This window comes from Dipodomys spectabilis, unplaced genomic scaffold (assembly GCF_019054845.1).
Source record: "Dipodomys spectabilis isolate Male_0828 unplaced genomic scaffold, ASM1905484v1 ptg000207l, whole genome shotgun sequence".
NCBI lineage: Eukaryota > Metazoa > Chordata > Mammalia > Rodentia > Heteromyidae > Dipodomys > Dipodomys spectabilis.
In genome coordinates this window covers 9,605,377-9,626,112 of record NW_024870884.1, presented here as the reverse complement: position 1 = coordinate 9,626,112, position 20,736 = coordinate 9,605,377, and positions in this window count along the sequence as shown.

Genomic DNA, 20,736 nt, shown 5'->3' with positions numbered 1-20,736 from the left:
CCCTCTACCACTGAGCCACCTTCCCAGCCCCTAGAGGGTTTTTGTCCCATTTTAAACCAGTAGGTTATACTCAGAACCAGACACAAAGACAGTACAACAAGACAATGACACAGCAACAGCGCCTGCGTGGTTATTATGGGGTGCACCCGGCTCAAACCAGATCTGAATTCAGAACCAAAATCACACTCGCTTTATTCACTCAGGACCAGCACTCTACCAATCGAACCACAGCTTCATTTCTGATTTTTTGCTGATTAATTGCAGATAAGAGTCTCAAGGCTTCAAAACATTATCCTCGAGTCTCAGCCTCCTGAATAGCAAGGTTTACCATGCAGAGCCTTCAGTGCCCAGAAGTTTACTATGCAGAAGTACTCAGTGACTATTTGATGCCCAGAAGTTTATTATGCAGAAGTACTCAGTGACTACTTGAAGGGGGGCATGGTAAAAACAAAAGAATAGATGCTGTTCATTGTTTTGTTTTTGTTTGTTTTTCCTGCTCCTGCCCTGGCCTGAATTGGCAAATTTCCTTCTACTTCTGCCTTTGGGATTACTAAGATTCTGAGTGTAGACAGCCATGCTGTCTGTGTCTTGTAAAATCCTCACATTGAGACTGCAGCTTTGGGCTGGGAAGGTGGCTCAGTGGCAGAGCGCTTGCCTTGCATGCCTGAGGCCCTGGGTTCGATTCCTCAGCACCACATAAGCAAAAAGAAAAAAGCCGGAAGTGGCACTGTGGCTCAAGTGGTAGAGCGCTAGCCTTGAGCTGAAGAGCTGAGGGACAGTGCCCAGGCCCAGAGTTCAGGCCCCACGACCGGACCCAAAAAAAAAAAAAAAAAAAGAGACTGCAGCTTTGAGCCACTATGGAAGTCTCTCGGAGTGGGAGCCATGTGTCAGTACTTTTAAAGGGCCTCAGCTTATTTCCGTGTGCAGTGAGCACAGTGTAGAGGTGTGGCCCAAGTCATAGAAAACTGAATGAAATAAATTATAAATCTAAATTATTAAGACGATGCAACTAGTAAAAGGATGAATGTAAATAAATGTTGCTGTAAGAATAAGAACATATGCAATTAGCGCGGGTGTTGATGGCTCACACATACAGTCTGAAATCTGAGTGGTAAAGTTTGAAGTCATCCCATGCAGACAAATCCATGAGACTCTTACCTCCAGTTAATATGCAAAAAGCCATAACTGGAGGCCTGGATCAAGTAGTAGAGCACCGAAAGACCAAGTAAAAGTTGGAGGTCCTCCACGTTTCAGCACTGGTATGTGCAAGCACGCACATGTGTGTGTGTACACCCCCCCCACACACACTTAATTAAGCTAATAAATGTCTATTGAATGGGAATGAGATAGGTGGGAGACAGTAGTGAATGTCAAAGCTTGACTGCACTATTAACATTGTCTTATATTCATTTATTTATTTATTTTTTGCCAGTCCTGGTGCTTGAATTCAGGGCCTGGGTGTTGTCCCTGAGCCTCTTTGTGCTCAAAGCTAGTGCTCTACCACTTGACCCACAGCACCACTTCCAACTTTTGCTGAGTAGTTTAAAAATGGAGATAAAGAGTCACGAACTTTCTTGCCCAAGTTGGCTTTGAACTGTAATCCTTAGACCTTAGCCTCCTGAGTAGATAGGATTACAGGCACCAGTGAGTGCCCAGTATGTTTTATTTTTGAGTCATGTGAATTTCAATGAAAATTAAGTTTAAAAAAAATAAGAATTTGACTAAAGTTAAAACACTGAAGCTCATTCACATAAACACAGCTTGTATAAGATATATTAAGTGGAAAGAGGTCACAGGACAGGGTACACAGATTCATTCATTCATTCACTTTTTCATTGAGTTCCTGATGGGCATTCTAGACACCAGGGACCTGGAACTAGGAACAAGGCTCCCATTCTTTCAGAGACTGCACTTGAGTGATGAATAAATGCTTAAGAACACAGTTACACAAGAATCTTAAATATAACAATGGTGAGTGACACAGATGGACAGATGGCAGACATCTGAGCTGACTCCTGAGTAAGGAAGACCTGGGAGAAGAGAGTCGGCCAGTAAGACAAGGGGGTGAGTGCAAAGGTGCTAAGGCTGAATAAGCTTAGCAAGGTTGAAGATCTAGGATATAGTCTGTAGAGCGGGCAGCGTGATAGATGAAACCAGAGTCAGTCAGGGGACAAATCGTGGTTTTAAATTTTAAAACATGTATATTTGTATATAAATTGAAACTATTTTAAAGGATAAAAGCAGTGGCTATTGTGTGAGTGGGAATTGGAGATGAAGGTCAGTAGGATTCTTTTATTTACCATCTTAGCATAGGATTTGAACTTGAAAAATCATAAAAGAGGGGCACGAAATGTGGCTTAGTGGTAGAGGGTTTGCGTGCATGAAGCCCTGGGTTCACACATAAACAGAAAAAGCTGGAAGTGGCACTGTGGCTCAAGTGGTAGATTTCTAGCCTTGAGCAAAAGCAGCTCAGGGACAGTGCCCAGGCCCTGAATTCAAGCCCCAAGACTGACAAAAAAAAAAAAATTCATAAAAGAAACATGTTTCAACGAAAAAACAGTACTGGCTCTGAGCCATCCAAAAATCAAAAACAACCACAAATCTCCAGTACTGTACCTGGAGGCTTGATGATTCCTTTGGTTCTACTCCCTCTAGTGGTAATCATGAGATTGTGCTGGTGATTGTGTGCAAGTTCAAGCATCCTAAGATCTAAAATATCTTCAGTAGGGTTTAGCTGTGTAGCTGAGGGAGAGAGAACAAACCACATGTATGAGTTCCTGGGTTCAAGCCTAGCACCAGCACAAACACATAAACAAAACAAGAAAGCGTTACTAGCTCTCAAACAAACAGCAGTTTGAATTCATGAAATCATTTAATTCTTGTCAGGTATTTTTTTTTTAGTTCAAAAATCAATATAATAATTAGTATGGACTCCTAGTGTGCACCACGAGTCTGGTACCAGCAGTCTTTAGTTTTCAAAACTCAAACACAAGGGCTGGGAAGGTGGCTCAGTGGTAGAGTGCTTGCCTTACACGCATGAGGGCCTGGGTTTGATTCTTCAGCACCACTTAAGCAGAAAAACCCGGAAGTGCCACTGTGGCTCAAGTGGTAGGGTGCTAGCCTTGAGCTGAAGAGCTGAGGGACAGCACCCAGGCCCAGAGTTCAGGCCCCATAAATGACAAAAAACAAACCAGGAAAGCTCCCCCAAGTGTGATTATTTTGAAACCATATGGCTTAAACAGCTGGCCATAGGTATGTCTTCTGAGCTTTAGCATAGGTCTTAGCATGGACAGTCAGTCACTGCTTCCTGCCTTCTTAGCTCACTCCTTCTACACAGCTTCCCTAGAAGCTCAGTTTCTGACTCCCTAACCCCTCCCTTAGAACCTCCTGACCAGGATGAAAGAAGATAGCATTTAGGGATCTGTTCTTGATTATGATACTTCATTAATTCATGTTATCTTGTTCAATCCTCAAATCACTCCTGTGAGTTAGATGCCACCATCTTCCCCCCCTCCTCTCCTGCCACCTTGTACAGGAGGGTAGTTTTTTGCTGTTGTTATTTGTTTGCCAGTCCTGGGGCTTGAATTCAGGGCCTGGGCACTGTCCCTAACCTTTTGCTGAAGGCTAGCACCCTACCATTTGAGCCACAGCACCACTTACGGCTTTTTCTGTGTATGTGGTACTGAGGAATTGAACCCAGGGCTTTATGCATGTGAAGCAAGCACGCTTCCACTAGGTCACATTCCCAGCCAAGGAGGGTAGTCTTAAGCAGAATCCCAGGGCTGGTCGGTTGTAGTTGGGATCTGAATCTCTTGTCTGACTTCAGACTATGTACATTTTCTTTTCTGTGGCTCTAGGGATTAAACCAATGTGCCTGAGCCTGCCCATGAAGTCTACCACTGGTCCCTAGAAGTCTTGAATTTAATGTAAAAGTCCAGCATTTCAAAGTGTTGGCAACAATTACACAGTCTTTTTTTTTTTAGGGATGTAGTTTGGTATGCTTGATTTGACTTGAGGGTCATAGATTGAGTCTTGTCTCTTGCAATGCAAGTTTCTTATGGAAGGAGCCACTACAATAGATTCCTCTTAATGCGTCCCACTGCAGACTATGTCCTCAAGCAACTTTTGTTGAACCATCAATGTGCTCTTGAATATGATTCTACATTTATATTTCACTTCCTATAGTGTCTGTGAACTTACCACTTAAATAGATTCTCTGAAGTGCCAGAGGGAGGAGGCCTAGGACTAGAAATACTAGAAGGTATACACTAAAAATTCTCATTTTTGCCAGGCTCTGACGCCTCATGCCTGTAATCCTAGCTACTCAGTTTAAGGTCCACTGAAAGGAGACGCCACATGGTTCAGGAAGAACAGAGTTAGTTGGGGGGAGAACATACTGCCGTCTGCACAAGATGGAGGGTGCCAGGGATGCAGGGAAAGGGAAAGGGAAGGAAAAAGGTAGGGAAAGGGGGAAAAGGGGCACGGGGCAGAACTAGTGATGGAGATTGACTGGAAAGGGAGAGGGAGGAGGTGTGGCCACAGCGAGGACCTCAGACCCTGGAGGACTGCCCACGGCCCTCAGGTGCTGGGCGGGGACTTCTAGGAAAGGTGCCACAAGGGCTTCAAGGAAAGCCTGAAGTAGGGGGTGTGGCTCAAGTGACAGAGAAAAAGCTAAAAGACAGCTCCAAGACCCTGGGTTCAAGCCACAGGGCAAACAGATAGACGCAGAATAATTTTTTAAAAGTCAAACACGTAAACTCAAGATCGTACTCTCCCCTTCTTCAAACATCGTGAAAGAAGAAACCTCTTTGTGGCAACATTCTGTGTGACTCGCTTATTTCAGCTCTACAAAACCTCAGTGATTGCAAAGTACGTCCGGACGGTAGAGCCACGGGCCCGGGGCCGTGGGAGTCAGTCCTCTGAAGCCCACCAGGGAATCACAGGGCTGACTCGGCTGCGTCCCGGATCCTGGCCCGAGCGGGTGTGGGCGCCTGAGCTGGGGGAAGCAAATCCCGACGTGTGCTTGCAGGTCTGGAACTCGGGGTGGGCGCTCTGGAAGCCTGGACGGGAAGGCGCTGGTTGGATTCGGCACGGCGGCCCCACGCCAGGGAGGAACGCAGAGGCCTGGGGCCACGTTCCCGGAAACCCCGGGCCGCAGGACGCCTCCGAGGGGCGGCCTGCCATTCCGTCCTCGCTCTCGGCTTTAGTCTCTAGGCCTTTCGGTCTTTCTTTCTAGTTGTCTTCCTCTTCACTTCCAATAGGAACTGCAGCGGACGGCACATCCACTACTGGGGAGAGAAAAACAACCGGCACCCGGCTCCTACGCTCGTTTGGCGCCATTTCTGCTACGCCTTATGGGAGTTGTAGGCACATTTTGCTGTGCCTTATGGGAGTTGTAGGCACGTTCCCGTCGCTCCTTTGACGCCAATCCCGCAATGCTTTGTGGGAGTTGAAGTCCGAAGTGAGCCCGCTTCCTGGGCTGAAGGCTTCTGCATTTTGAAGGCCAAGGGGTTTTTAGCTGTTTTACGTGAAGACTTTGAAATCTACGTTAGGCGTTAGTTTGTTTTTCTTCTCTTTTTAAATGTGATTGCTTTGTGTGGTGCTAGAGTTTGATCCCAGCGCCTTGTGCTTGCAAGGCCCAGGCTGAGCCATACCCATTGCCATTCGTGAGTTAGTGATTTTGGGGAAAGCATCTCGTCTTTATGGTAGGCCTGGATTTGCAGTCCAGTCCCAGCTCAAAACTGGGATAACAGACCAGCACCACCACTCCCAGTTATTGGTTGAAATGAGGGGTGGGTCTCCCCAACTTTTTGCCCTGGCTGTGTCGTCCAACTATGATCCTGCAGACTTCTGCCCCTGGGGTAGCTGGGATTACGTGCATGAGCTACTGTGCCTCGCTAAATATACATTGTTAGGTTTTACTCCGTGAACATATGCAACTAAAACAGGTGATATTTGCTTAAACAAAAAGCATAGGGGGGGCTGGGAAGGTGGCTCAGTGGTAGAGTGCTTGCCTTGCATGTCTGAGGCCCTGGGTTCGATTCCTCAGCACCACATAAGCAAAAAAAGAAAAAAAAAAAGCTGGAAGTGGCATTGTGGCTCAAGTGGTAGAGCGCTAGCCTTGAGCTGAAGAGCTGAGGGACAGCACCCAGGCCCAGAGTTCAGGCCCCACGACTGGACCCCCCCCCCCAAAAAAAAAAAAAAAAAAAACAAAAACAAACACAAAAAGCATAGGGGAGAAAAAAAATGAGTGACTACATTGATAGAATACAGTTAAAAAGAGAATAAATTTTTAAAAAAGAATATAACTCAAATAATTCTTTTCTATTATTTTGGGTTCAGTACTGGGATTTCTATTATTTGGGTGCAGGACTGTGATTTGAGATCAGGGCTTCACACATTCTAGACAGTTGCTTATCACTTGAGTCATGCCTCCAGCTGGAAATCCTCCTTTCTGTATTCAACTTCTTCTACGATCAGAATACTGCTGTCTGCTTTTAAAAGTTGTATACCTTAGCCGGGCACCGGTGGCTCACGCTTGTAATCCTAGCTACTCAGGAGGATGAGATCTGAGGCTCGCGGTTCAAAGCCAGTCTGGGCAGGAAAGACCCTGAGACTCCTATCTCCAATAAACCACTAGAAAACCGGAAGTGGCTCTGTAGCTCAAGTGGTAGAGCGTTCACCTTGAGCTGAGTTGTATACCTTAAGAAAAAGTACAAGTGTACATATTATTTAAAATGACACAAGATATAATACTATAAAACTTTCCTCAGACTCACCTTTTCATTTGATAATTCATCTTAGAGATCTTTAAATACATAAATATAAAGATGTCTTGTTTCTACACCCACACACCCACACACACACACACACACAGTTGTGGGGCTTGAACTCAGGGCATGGGCGCTATCTTTGAGATTTTTTTGCTCAAAGTTAGTGTCACAGCAAGTGGTGGTTAATTTGAGAAGAGTCTCACAGACTTCCTTGCCCAGGCTGGCTTTGAACTGTGATCCTCACATCTCAGCCTCCTGAGTATTTAGGATTACAGGTGTGAACTTCCAGCTCCTCCTCATCTCTTTTTAATTACGGTAGTTCACCCTACTCATGACATAATTTATGCACTGTTTTCTCCATCTCATGACATTTTAGTTGTTTCCAATTTTTCTTTTCTGTTGGAAACAATGCTGTGTTTTCTCCAACATGCCTTAGCATATAATTACCTTCCTCACCTTTGAACATACAGTGGGCATTGCCATCTTTATATTACAGCTTGTGCATTTCCCCCCTTCTTTCCTCCAATAATACTGCCATGAATTCTTGTTAATATTTTCCTCAAGACCACATGATCTAACATTTCACTATGTGATGTGCTAAAGTTTTATGTAGGTTAAGTTTATGTTTTCAATTAATTTAAGAGATGTTGTAGCCAGGCGCTGGTGGCTCATGCCTGTAATCCTAGCTACTCAGGACGCTGAGATCTGAGGATCGTGGTTCAAAGCCAGCCCAGGCAGGAAAGTCCATGAGACTCTTATCTCCAATAAACTGCTAGAGAATTGGAAATGGAGCTGTGACTCAAGCGGTAGAGTGCTAGCCTTGAGCTGAAGAGCTGAGGGACAGTGCCCAAGCCCAGAGTTCAAGCCCCATGACTGACAAAGGAGGAGGAGGAGGAGGGGGGAGGGGGAGGGGGAGGGGGAGGGGGAGGGGGAGGGAGAGGGGGAGAAGGGGGAGGGGGAGAGGAAGAGGGGGAAGGAGGAGGAGGAGGGAGATGTTGTTAAGACCTTGTACAAGCACTGGGACCACTCATTTCTTTTCTCTTAGCTGGAGATCAAAGGCATGCTAGGTAAGCCCTCTACTCCTAAGCCACACCTACAGACCCTACTTTATTTTGTCTGTTACTGTTACTTTCAAAAAATGATTAATGACAGCCAAGGTGGAATGTGCAGCCAAACCAAACCCACCTAAGAATAAATTCTTGAAACAAGCTTTCTCAGTTCCATTTCTACTAAGTATGTCGATGTAAGGTATATTAAATAGGTTTCATTAGGTAGCTGATGAGAACACCATGCGCTATTCAGGCAGGAAAAGAAGTTTATTTACCGAACTGCTGCCCCCGCCAAGCAAGTTGGAGAAGCAGGGCTGAAAAGACAAGGGGTGGGGGTGGGGGAGGAAAGGGGTCACCCACCTCTGGGCCAGGACTTATCTAGGCCAGGGATAGGATTGTGGCCTGGTGGGGGAAAGGTGTGGCCACACTGGATCTGGATGTGACCTCAGGGTCTGGGACCCTCCTAAGGTCATATGGGAGCATGTGACCAGAGGGGGGGGGGGATGTGACCTAGCAGGAGGGGAAGGTGACTGCTTCCAGGTCTGCCTGTTACCTAGGTAACAGATACTGGGCGGAAACTTAGCCAAGAGGGAGGGAGGTGTCCCTGTGCAGACCTTACAGTTGATAACGTGATATTTGGCTGTGTGTGTGTGTGTGTGTGTGTGTGTGTGTGTGTTTGTGTTTTACTGGTTTATTCCTTTTCTTTCTTCTTTCCCTTTCTCTCTCCTTCCTTTCTTCTTTCCTCCCTCCCTTCCTCTCTTCCTCCCTTTCTTCCTCTTAAGAAAATATATGAGGAAAGAGGGCTAGTGAAGAGAATATGAATGAAGATGAACATGATGAAAGTAGTTTATTTTCATGTATGAAAACAGAACAATGGAATCTGTTAAAATTGTTCTTAGAGATGGGTGTTGGTGGCTCATGCCTGTAATCCTAGCTATTCAGGAGGATGAGATCTGAGGATCGCAGTTCATAGCGGTTTAAAGCCAGCTCAGGCAGGAAAGTCTGTGAGAGTCTTATCTTCAATCAACCACCAGAAAACTGGAAGTAGTGCGGTGGCTCAAGTGGCAGAGCGTTCCCTTTGAGCTGAAGAGCTCAGGGTCAGAGCCCAGGCCCAGAGTTCAAGCCCCATGACAGACCAAAAAAAAAAAAAAATGTCCTTAGAAAGGGGAATGGGATGAGAGAGAGTAATAGAGGGAGTGTGGTTGATTGAGATACACTGTGTACTTATGTGGAAATGTAACAGTGAACCCCCCCCCCCCTTGTGCAACTAATACATGTTATTGGAATATATGTTTATTGGAAAATATGTTTACTGGAGGTGGACATATGGATCAAGTGGTAAAGTGTGAAGACTCAGGGTCTATCTTGAAGGGGCAGAATGATGCAGGCTCCGGCCTCAGGATTATCTGAGGACTGTGTTTGTGTATGTGGAAAGCTCTTGGCATGCCGGGCTAGAGAGGGAACATGTTCTCTCTCCCTATCTCAAAGCACAAGTCACAGACTCCTGGGAGCTGAGGAAGTAGCTCTTCTGCCTCTTCTGCTTGCTTAAGCCTAGACGAACAGCTAGTCAAGCATTTTCCTGAGTACGGGGAAGTGGTTTGAGCTTGCTCTACTATAGTTTAGATAAAAATATACAAAGACATTGTCTCATAGTGTAAGCAAAATTGTATCTGTTGAAATTGTTTGTGTGAATGTCTCCTGACTAAATCTTGGCAAAGATAATGCTTGCTTGTCTTTAAATACCCACTAGCAATAAAGCACACCGTGCAGTGGCAATTGCTGTTTGCATGCTGCATCCCCTGTGTCCTGGTGATTTCGTGACCCTTACCCAGGGACCCCAACGCCTTAGATGTTGACAATTGGCGCCCGAACAGCAACCCTGCAGTGTTGAATTCAAGAAGGATATTCAGGTAAGTACTGTTATTAAAGGGTGATGGGACAAGTTAAGTCTATTCCGCACTTACATATGCTAAAACATTTACTTGTTGCTTATGGTGTAACTATTTCTTCTTCAGACAGAATATAGTTAGGGAATGGAATCCTTGGTTCCCCGACGAAGGGATGTTAGATGTTGATAATTGGAAACAAGTAAAGTATAATGTAGAAAGAGCTGTTCCAGAAGGGGAAAGAATTCCTATTAGATTTTGGTCCATTTGGGCTATTTTACATACCCTTTTTAAAGCTTTAAATGAGGAAAGATTAATAGCAGACTTAAAGAGACCGCCCCTTCTGTTGTAGATTTACAATTGGACTCTGAGGTTAAGGACGCAATAGATAAGGATGCATCACAATTAACAGAAAAAACAAGGAGTAAAGAATGCTGAAAAGGAACAAACTGAAAGCGTAAATAGAATGTGTGAGCAAATGGAATTGATTGTATCAAGATTACAGTATCTAGAGTTAGAAATTAGCAGAGTGAAAGGAGAATCTGAGAAAGTGAAAGTAAAGCAGCCTTCGGCTCCTCCGCTGGCCAAAGCAATCTTTACAGCGTCACTCCCTCACAAAACAGAGGGCTCAAACCAATTACTAAATGGGCAAGAGAATTAAAGAGGGACTTCTCAAATGAAGAAATAAAAATGGCAAAGAAACACATGAGGAAATGTTCATCATCCCTGGTGGTGAAGGAAATACAAATAAAGACAACCCTGAGATACCACCTTACCCCAGTCAGAATGTCCCACATCCACAAATCAGCCAATGGCAAATGCTGGAGGGGATGTGGAGAAAGAGGAACCCTATTACACTGCTGGTGGGAATGTACACTTATACAACCGCTTTGGAAAGCAGTCTGGAGGATCCTTAGAAAGCTAAAGAATGACCTCCCTTACGACCTAGTCATACCACTTCTAGGCATCTACCCTGAACAACAGGAACCAATATACAAGGACACGTGCACCTCCATGTTTATTGCAGCACTGTTCACAATAGCTAGGATATGGAAACAACTCAGATGCCCCACCACAGATGAATGGATCCAAAAATTGTGGTATCTATACACAATGGAATATTATGCAGCCATTAGAAATGACAAAATAATGGCATTTGCAGGGAAATGGATGGAGCTAGAAGGAATCATGTTGAGCGAGGTAAGCCAAGAGCAAAGAGACAAACGGTACATGGTCTCCCTGATAACTGGATGCTAAATCCAAAATGTTAGGTGATACGACAAAACTAACAGGACTTAAGAAACAAAGAACTCCCACTCATCTGGTCAAACCACTATTAAATATCCCCATGCTGATGATCACATGTATGGTGTATATGTGTACACCGTTATATGTTATAGACTGTGATAGACAATTTGCTCCAGGAAAGTTAGAATGAACTTGTGACTTTATTTTTTTTTTTTTTGGGTCCGGTCATGGGGCCTGAACTCTGGGCCTGCGCGCTGTCCCTCAACTCTTCAGCTCAAGGCTAGCGCTCTACCACTTGAGCCACAGTGCCACTTCCGGCTTTTTTTCTTTTTGTTTATGTGGTGCTGGGGAATCGAACCCAGGGCCTCTGGCATGCAAGGCAAGCGCTCTACCACTGAGCCACCTTCCCAGCCCTTCTTTTTTTTTTTTTTTGGGGTCCGGTCGAGGGGCCTGAACTCTGGGCCTGGGCGCTGTCCCTCAGCTCTTCAGCACAAGGCTAGCGCTCTACCACTTGAGCCACAGCACCACTTCCGGCTTTTTTCTTTTTGCTTATGTGGTGCTGAGGAATCGAACCCAGGGCCTCAGGCATGCAAGGCAAGCACTCTACCACTGAGCCACCTTCCCAGCCCGAACTTGTGACTTTAAATGAGCATCATTATTCCACAATACTTTGAAATTTGGGAAATTATGTAATCACTTAATCACAATTAAAAAAAAAAAAGAACCTCAAGGAAGGTAGGGAGGGAAGGGATGGTAGGGGGAAAACAATGGAGGGGGTAACAATGCTCAATAGGAAGTGTATTCATTACCTTGCTCATGTAACTGTAACCCTCTGTATAGTATCTTTACAATAAAAAATAAAAAAATATTAAAAAAAAAACAAAACAAAACAGAGGGCTCAGACAGTGAGTCTGATGATGAAATGCCTACTTTTTCTTATCCTGTAAGACCTTCACCCCCTATGAATGGTATAGATCAACCAGCCAGATATGAGGGTGTTGCTGTCGATGATATTGGTAAACTTAAGAAGGCAGTGACGTTGTATGGTCCTCAGTCTCATTATGTTAAGGAATTGCTTAATGGGCTTGCCCGACATTACACTAATTTTGCTCCCGAGGATTGGAAGATGCTTTGTAGAGCTTTGCTTAAGGAACCTGAATACCTACAATGGCAAATGTGGTTTACTGAGTTATGTACAGAAAGGGCTAGACAAAATGCACAGAGCAATAATCCACGCCTGCAGGTCATAACCTTTCCCATGTTGAGTGGAACAGAACAATATCCAGATGCTCATATGCAAGTGAACTCTCCTGAAGAGATCCATGAGCAGTTACGACACATAGGTATTGAGGCATGGGAGAGGATTCGGCTGGTAGGAGAGCATTATGGCTCCTGGACTAAAGTAATTCAAAAACCTAATGAACCCTATGTTGAATTTTTATCACGATTGAAATTGACCTTGGAGCGTACTGTTGTGCAAGAGGCTGCATAGCAATAACTGCTGTGTATGTTGGCTTATGAGAATGCTAATGAGGACTATAGACAGGCCCTATTGCCTATTAAAGAATCTGGGGATGTGAATACATATTTAAGGGCGTGCAAAGACATTACACCTGAATCCCAGCGTATGCAGGTGTTTGCTGAAACTATGGCCACTACCTGGCATGCTTTGCAAACAAAACCCTCTAATCTACAATGTTTTGGATGTAGTCAAATGGGACATATAAAGAAGAATTGTAAAAAGGCTACTGATGTTAACAAGAGAGGACCAGGAATTTGCCCTAAATGTAAAAAAGGAAAGCACTGGGCAAGAGAGTGTAGATCAAAAATAGGTAATAAAGGAATTCCTATAAAAAATGCTTACCCTATGCAGGGAAACCCTCCATCGGGCCAGCCACGGAACCCAGGATTAATAACCGAGGGCAGCCAACCAATTTCTCCCTCGTCCCTGCCACAGCCCACAGCGCCGCAGTGGATATACCAGCCTTAGAAGATTTTTCTTTGAAAGGTGGTGATAAGCCACGAAAAATTCCTACCGGAGTTTATGGGCCTTTACCTGAAGGAACATTTGGCCTATTGACCGGTAGATCCAGTCTTAATGCAAAAGGAGTTTTAGTACATTTAGGAATTATCGATGCTGACTATATTGGGGAAATAAAAATTTTAATGTCAGCTGCTGCAGATATTTCCTTTAAAAAGGGAGAACGAATTGCTCAAATTTTGTTATTATCATATATATCTATTGGAAAGTCATGTACACCCCGCATTGGGGGATTTGGAAGAACTAACCAACAAAATGTGTTTTGGACTACTCATATTACTAAAATGCAGCCTAAGATTAAATTTAATATTCAGGGAAAGATATTGACAGGACTAATAGATACCGGCTAAGATATTACAATTATCAACACTCATGAATGGCCTAATCATTTATTATATGAAATAATCCCCTGTAATATTAAAGGAGTTAGCAATACTTCCGTAAATTCTATATGACAAGCGGTGTCGTATGTTACTATAACCTCAGAAGACGGACAGACAGCTGTCCTTAAACCTTATATTATGGAAATTCCAGTTAACATAATTGGTAGAGATGTACTGGAACAATGGGGAGCTCATATTCAATTTTAACATTTTTAGATGGAGCCCATAAAGATATTATGGAAATCTGAGGAACCTCTTTGGATTAAACAATGGCCTTTATCAAAAGAGAAATTTGAAGCAGCTCATCAATTAGTTGAAGAACAGTTAACCAAAGGACATATTGAGCTGTCTATGTCACCATGAAATTCTCTAATATTTGTTATTAAAAAGAAGTCAGGGAAATGGAGATTGCTGACTGATTTACGAGGAGTTAATGCATCCATGTACCCTATGGGGGCTTTACAACCTGATATACCGTCGCCTGTCATGCTTCCTAAGAATTGGCCAATAATAGTAACAGATTTACAAGATTGTTTTTTTGCCATTCCTGTACATGTAAAAGATTGTAAAAGATTTGCCTTTTCTTTACCACAAATAAATCATCAAGCCCCTCATCAGCGCTTCCAATGATAAGTGTTGCCCCAAGGAATGATGAACTCTCCAACCATGTGTCAGATATATGTTGATAAGGCCTTAAAACCTGTTAGACAAAAATGGCCTCACATTTATATTTCTCACTATATGGATGACATTTTATTTGCCGGACCAAATATGGCAGAATTAAAAATGGTGTTACAGTGCTTACCCTCTATATGTAAAGATTTTGGATTAATAATAGCACCTGAAAAAATACAAAAAGATACGGTGGTAAAATATTTAGGATATGTTGTTTCTAGACAAACAGTGGCACCTCAAAAAATATCTTTACGATGTGATCCATTACATACGTTAAATGATTTTCAAAAGTTACTAGGAGATATTAATTGGATGCGACCGGCCTTAAAAATTCCTACTTATCAATTACATAATTTGTTTTCATTGTTATAAGGGGAGCCTGATTAACATAGCAAAAGAACTTTAGCTAAGGAGGCTAAAAGAAAATTACAATTTGTAGAGCAGAGAATAAAAAGTTTTGGGGCTAGGAAGGTGGCTCAGTGGTAGAGTGCTTGCCTTGCATGCATGAGGCCCTGGGTTGGATTCCTCAACACCATATAAGCAGAAAAAAAAAGCCGGAAGTGGTGCTGTGGTTCAAGTGTTAGAGTGCTAGCCTTGAGCTGAAGAGCTGAGGGACAGAGCCCAGGCCCAAAGTACAGGCCCCATGACTAGCAAAAAAAAAAAAAAAAAAAAAAGTTTTTACATTGAATAACGCTGGATCAACCCATAAACTTATAAACTTATATATTTTGGATACATGGAAATACCCAACAGGAATTATAGGACAAAATGAACTACCATTAGAGTGGATTTATACACGGCATAGGTTTACAAAAAATATTATGCCTTATGAACAACAGTTGGCAATTATTATTCAACAGGCCAGGTAATGGGTATATACTCTATTGGGGTATGATTTATTTGAAATCATTTTTCCTTTACCAAAAGACCAAGTAGAATATTTGTTAAACATGTCTGAAAGTGCTACAAATAGCATGAGTAAATTTTACTGGTCAATTTTCCTATCATTTTCCCAAAGGTAGATTGTGGAATTGCTTGTGTAAACAACAATTTGTCATTAATGATATAATTACCAAGGCCCCTTTTCCCACTGCTCTTACCGCTTTTACAGATGGCTCCAAAACAAAGAGTGCTTATTGGATGACAAATAAATATTGGGTGCAAACAACTACTTTAGCATCAGTTCAACAAAATGAACTTTTTGCTATTATTAAGATGTGGCAAGATTTTGTGGGAGATATTAATATTGTTACTGATTCTACCTATGCTGTAGGCATTGTGACTAATATAGTCACTGCTGTTACGTATTCATCTAAACCCCAGCTAAACCAATTATTTAAACAATTACAAGCATTACTGTAACAACGTAATGCCAAAGTGTTTGTAACTCACAATAGGGCTAACTCTTCGTTACCTGGGTACCTTGTGTATGGTAATAATCAGGTTGATAAATTAGTTAGTTTTGCTTCTGCTGAACAGGACATGCTCATTTACATACAAATGCTGGCTATTTACATATACATTATAAAAAACCTTATTCTCAAGCTAAACAAATTATTAAAAAATGTCCTGTTTGCAGACCAATGCATCTGAAAGTTGTACCTGCTGGAGTAAATCCTCGAGGATTACAACCTAATGAGCTTTGGCAAATGGATATAACCCATGTACAAGCCTTTGGCCGTTTTTCCTTTGTACATGTTAAAATAGATACTTATTTCAAATTTGTTTGGGCTTCTGCCCTTACGGGAGAAACTGTTAACCATGTAATAGAACACTTATTGGAAGCTTTTGCCATCATGGGAATACCTGCCAAAATAAAGACTGATAATGGACCAGCCTATAAAAGTATCAAATTTAGGGGCTGGGAAGGTGGCCTTGCATGCCTGAGGCCCTGGGTTCGATTCCTCAGCACCACATAAGCAAAAAGAAAAAAGCCAGAAGTGGCGCTGTGGCTCAAGTGGCAGAGTGCTAGCCTTGAGCTGAAGAGCTGAGGGACAGTGTTCAGGCCCAGAGTTCAAGCCCCATGACCGGACCCAAAAAAAAAAAAAAGTATCAAATTTAAAAGATTTTGTGAACTTTATGATGTGGTACATATTACAAAAATAAAATATAACCCCCAAGAACAAGCCATTATTAAACGAGTTCATGGCACACTAAAACAACAAATTAAAAAATTAAAAAGGAGGAAAAGGTTGGACGAAAGTATGGATATTTTGTAGTTTTCCATGCAAAATCCTAAAATCCTAAAATAATTTTACATCAGGCTCTTTTTGTTCTTAACTTTTAAAGCTTACCACAAGGAGATATTTTAACTAGAGCTGAGCGCCATTTGGAACAAATATCAGAAAAATCTTTTTTTTTTTTTTTGGGTCTAGTTGTGGGGCCTGAACTCTGGGCCTGAGTGCTGTCCCTCAGCTCTTCAGCTCAAGGTAGTGCTCTACCACTTGAGCACTTGTTGCTGGCCATTGCGCCCTGCTTACTGTAAACTCTGCCTATGCCAATGTAAGTTATTGGGCCTTTGTTCCTAACCCTCCTTTATTGGAACCCGTTGTCTGGGGAGACATGGATATAACCATCTACACCGTTCCTGCTGTTTTATCTCCTCCTTGGAATAATTTGACATTTAACAATAAGGATGATGGTAGCTTTTTAAATTTTACTTACTATACTCATTCCTTGCCTGTTTGTCTGGGGCCTCCTCCGTGTTTAGTTACGAATTGATTTACCTGGGAAAGGCACTTCCACTTCTAGAACACAGCTGCAGTGATTAACTACTTGGTTCATTAATAGCAGCTGAGAAAGCGTTACCTTTGATGGCAAGTTATCCTTACCTACGTGCCCTAATTTTACTTATATTGATTTAAAATATCAGCCTTTTGTGTGGCAAGAGTGTAGAGGAACATTTGGAAAAATGTTCAATAATTTTATTGATTGCGGACCTTTTGGACAGTTTATTAACACATGTTCAGAATGGAATATTACCAGATGTGATTTATCTAATGTTACTAGGATGCTGGATGCCATTAATGGATCGTTTGCTGGAGCTCGATTGATGGCCTGGGGAGATGGAGGCATTGCAGATGCTCAATGGGCTGTCATGGCTGCACCCACTGCTGTTCAGACTCATCTTTGGAAGGTCACAGCAGCGCTGAAACTCGGGATGCTATCAAATGGATCGTTTTCGGGCACAGCAAACTCTGTGTCCACTTATAATTTTACTTTGTACAAATCTTATGATGTAACTGCTTGTGTACCTCTGCCTTTTATATTTTTAGTAGGAAATTTTACATTTTCTCCTACTATTTCTTGTTTTAATTGTCACCTGTATTCTTGTGTTAATTCCTCTCTTGATTTTAATGACAGTGATAATATTATGATTTTACAACAAAGAACTCATATTTGGCTGCCTGTTAAATTAGGAAGAGAATGGTCCCAAAATCTCCTGGATAGTGTTGTTATTAAATTTTTTACCAAACTGCTAAAACGTACAAAGCGTATGATTGGAGCCATTGTAGCTGTGATTTTAAGCTTAATTGCTATTACCACTGTTGCTGCGGTGTCTGAAATTGCCCTATACACTTCCTTACAAACTAAACACTTTGTAAAATATTGGCACCGGGATTCACATGAATTGTGGGTCTCACAGGTAGAAATTGATGCTTGGTTACAAACACAGATTAATGTTCTTAAACAGACGGTGGGATGGTTAGGAAAAAAGTTATTGGTTGTGGAAAGACAGTTATTATTGAAATGTGATTGGAATTCGACTACCTTTTGCATTACTAAGGTAAAATATAATGAATCTATACATGATTGAAATGTAATACAGCAGTATTTACTTGGAAATTCTACTGCTGCTCAATTGATTGCTCAGTTACAATTTAATGTACATGATATTTTTGGTAAACAATTTGCAAATGATGATGCTTCTAATATTGCTGATGCATTTATTAAACAGTTGGAAGGGTTGGATCCCAAAGGAATACTACAAAGCATTTCACATACTGCTAGTGGTATGGGAATTATGATTATTATTTTGTTTGTACTTGTACTGTTATATTTGATATTTATGAAAGCAATGCAAGCTTCTATGATGACCCTGTGGAAAGCTTTACTTTTTTTTTTTTTTTTGGGTCTGGTCTGAACTCTGGGCCTGGGCGCTGTCCCTCAGCTCTTCAGCTCAAGGCTAGCGCTCTACCACTTGAGCCACAGCGCCACTTCCGGCTTTTTTCTTTTTGCTTATGTGGTGCTAAGGAATCGAACCCAGGGCCTCAGGCAATGCAAGGCAACCGCTCTACCACTGAGCCACCTTCCCAGCCCCAAGCTTTACTTTTAGAACAAAAGAAAAAAGAAGGAAATTGTGAAGACTCAGGGTCTGTGTTGCAGGGGCAGAATGATGCAGGCTCCGGCCTCAGGATTATCTGAGGACTGTGTTTGTGTATGTGGAAAGCTCTTGGCATGTCGGGCTAGAGAGGGAACATGTTCTCTCTCTGTATCTCAAAGCACATGTCACAGACTCCTGAGAGCTGAGGAAGTAGCTCTTCTGCTTGCTTAAACATAGACGAACAGGCCAGGCGCTGGTGGCTCACGCCTGTAATCCTAGCTACTCAGGAGGCTGAGATCTGAGGATCGCGGTTCAAAGCCAGCCCGGGCAGGAGAGACCGTGAGACTCCTATCTCCAATAAACCACCAGAAAACCGGAAGTGGCGCTGTGGCTCAAGTGGTAGAGCGCTCGCCTTGAGCTGAAGAGCTGAGGGACAGCGCCCAGGCCCAGAGTTCAAGCCCCACAACCGACAAAACAAACAAACAAAAAACATACACGTACAGCTAGTCAAGCATTTTCCTGAGTACGGGGAAGTGGTTTGAGCTTGCTCTAAAATAGTTTAGATAAAAATATACGAAGACATTGTCTCGTAGTTTAAGCAAAAAAAAAATTTTTTTTTTGTCTGTCGTGGGGCTTGAACTCTGGGCCGGGCACTGTCCCTCAGCTCTTCAGCTCAAGGCGAGCGCTCTACCACTTGAATCACAGCGCCACTTCCGGTTTTCTAGTGGTTTATTGGAGATAGGAGTCTCACGGACTTTCCTGCTCGGGCTGGCTTTGAACCGCGATCCTCAGATCTCAGCCTCCTGAGTAGCTAGGATTACAGGCGTGAGCCACCGGCGTCCGGCTAATTTAAGCAAAATTGTATCTGTTGAAATTGTTTGTGTGAATGTCTCCTGACTAAATCTTGGCAAAGATAATGCTTGCTTGTCTTTAAATACCCACTAGCAATAAAGCACAGCATGCAGTGGCAATTGCTGTTTGCACTCTGCATCCCCTGTGTCCCGGTGATTTTGCGACCCTTACCCAGGGACTCCAACGCCTTAGACGTTGACAGTAAAGTACCATTTATGAAGCAAAAATTTGAGTGAGAATGTGAGGCCCTAAGTTACAGCCCCAGTGTGTGTGTGTGTGTGAATCTTAACAAATGTACGTAAATTGAAAGAAATATAAATTACCCAGGTGGGCACTAGCAGCTCACACCTGTAATCCTAGCTACTCAGAAGGCTGAGATCTGAGAATCATGGTTCAAAGCCAGCCCAGGCAGAAACATCTGTGAGACTCTCATCTTCATTAAACTACTCAGAAAAAGTCAGATGTGGCACTGTGGCTCAAGTGGCAGAGCACTAGCTTTGGGCACAAAGAGGCTCAGGGACAAAGCCCAGGCCCGGAGTTCAAGCCGGAGGACCAGCAAAAAGAAAAAGAGAAAAAACAAACAAACCTATAACCACACAGAAAGCTATAACCTTTAGTAATAATTTGACATATTTTATATATACTTTCTCATATTTTATGTAGGTATATATTCATAACATTATAATCATACCACATGTACTTTTGTGTGTGTAGGCCTGTTCTAGGGCTTCATTTCAGGGCCTGGACTGTCCCAAGCTTTGTGCTCAAAGCTAACACTCTTATCACTTGAGCTACAATGCCCCTTCTAGTTTTCTGGTGGTTTATTGGAGATAAGAGTCTCAGGGCTGGGAAGTTGGCTCAGTGGTAGAGCGCTTGCTTTGCATGCCTGAGGCCCTGGGTTCGATTCCTCAGCACGACATAAGCAAAAAGAAAAAAAAGCTGGAAATGGTGCTGTGGCTCAAGTGGTAGAGCGCTAGCCTTGAGCTGAACAGCTGAGGGACAGCGCTCAGACCCAGAGTTCAGGCCCCATGACCAGACCCCCCGCCCCCCCCCCCAAAAAAAAAAAAAGAGTCTCATGGAACTTTCCTTCTTTACATGGTTTCAAATAGTAATAGCAATCCTCAGATCTCAGCCTCCTGAGTAATTACACATATTTTTCAATTTATACAAGGCTGTGATGTAGCTCAGTTGTAGAATGTATGTTTGCTTGTTGTAAGACCAAGAATCCAACCCTTATCACCCAACATAAAACATAAAAATCATTCATTCATATATTCACTCATTCGTTGAGGCAAGGTCTAGACTGGGTAGGTCAGGCTGGTCTGGAACTTGCTATGTAGTCTAGACTGGCCTCAAATTCAGGATCTTCCAGCTGGCCTCTGCTTCCCCAGTGCTGGAATTACAGGCCTGTATCACAATCCCTGGTTTAATTTTGTTATTGGCTTTTTATGTACCACTAGTGTGGATTTAGTTTAGAACTTCTTAGTCTTGTTTAGCTTGTATAC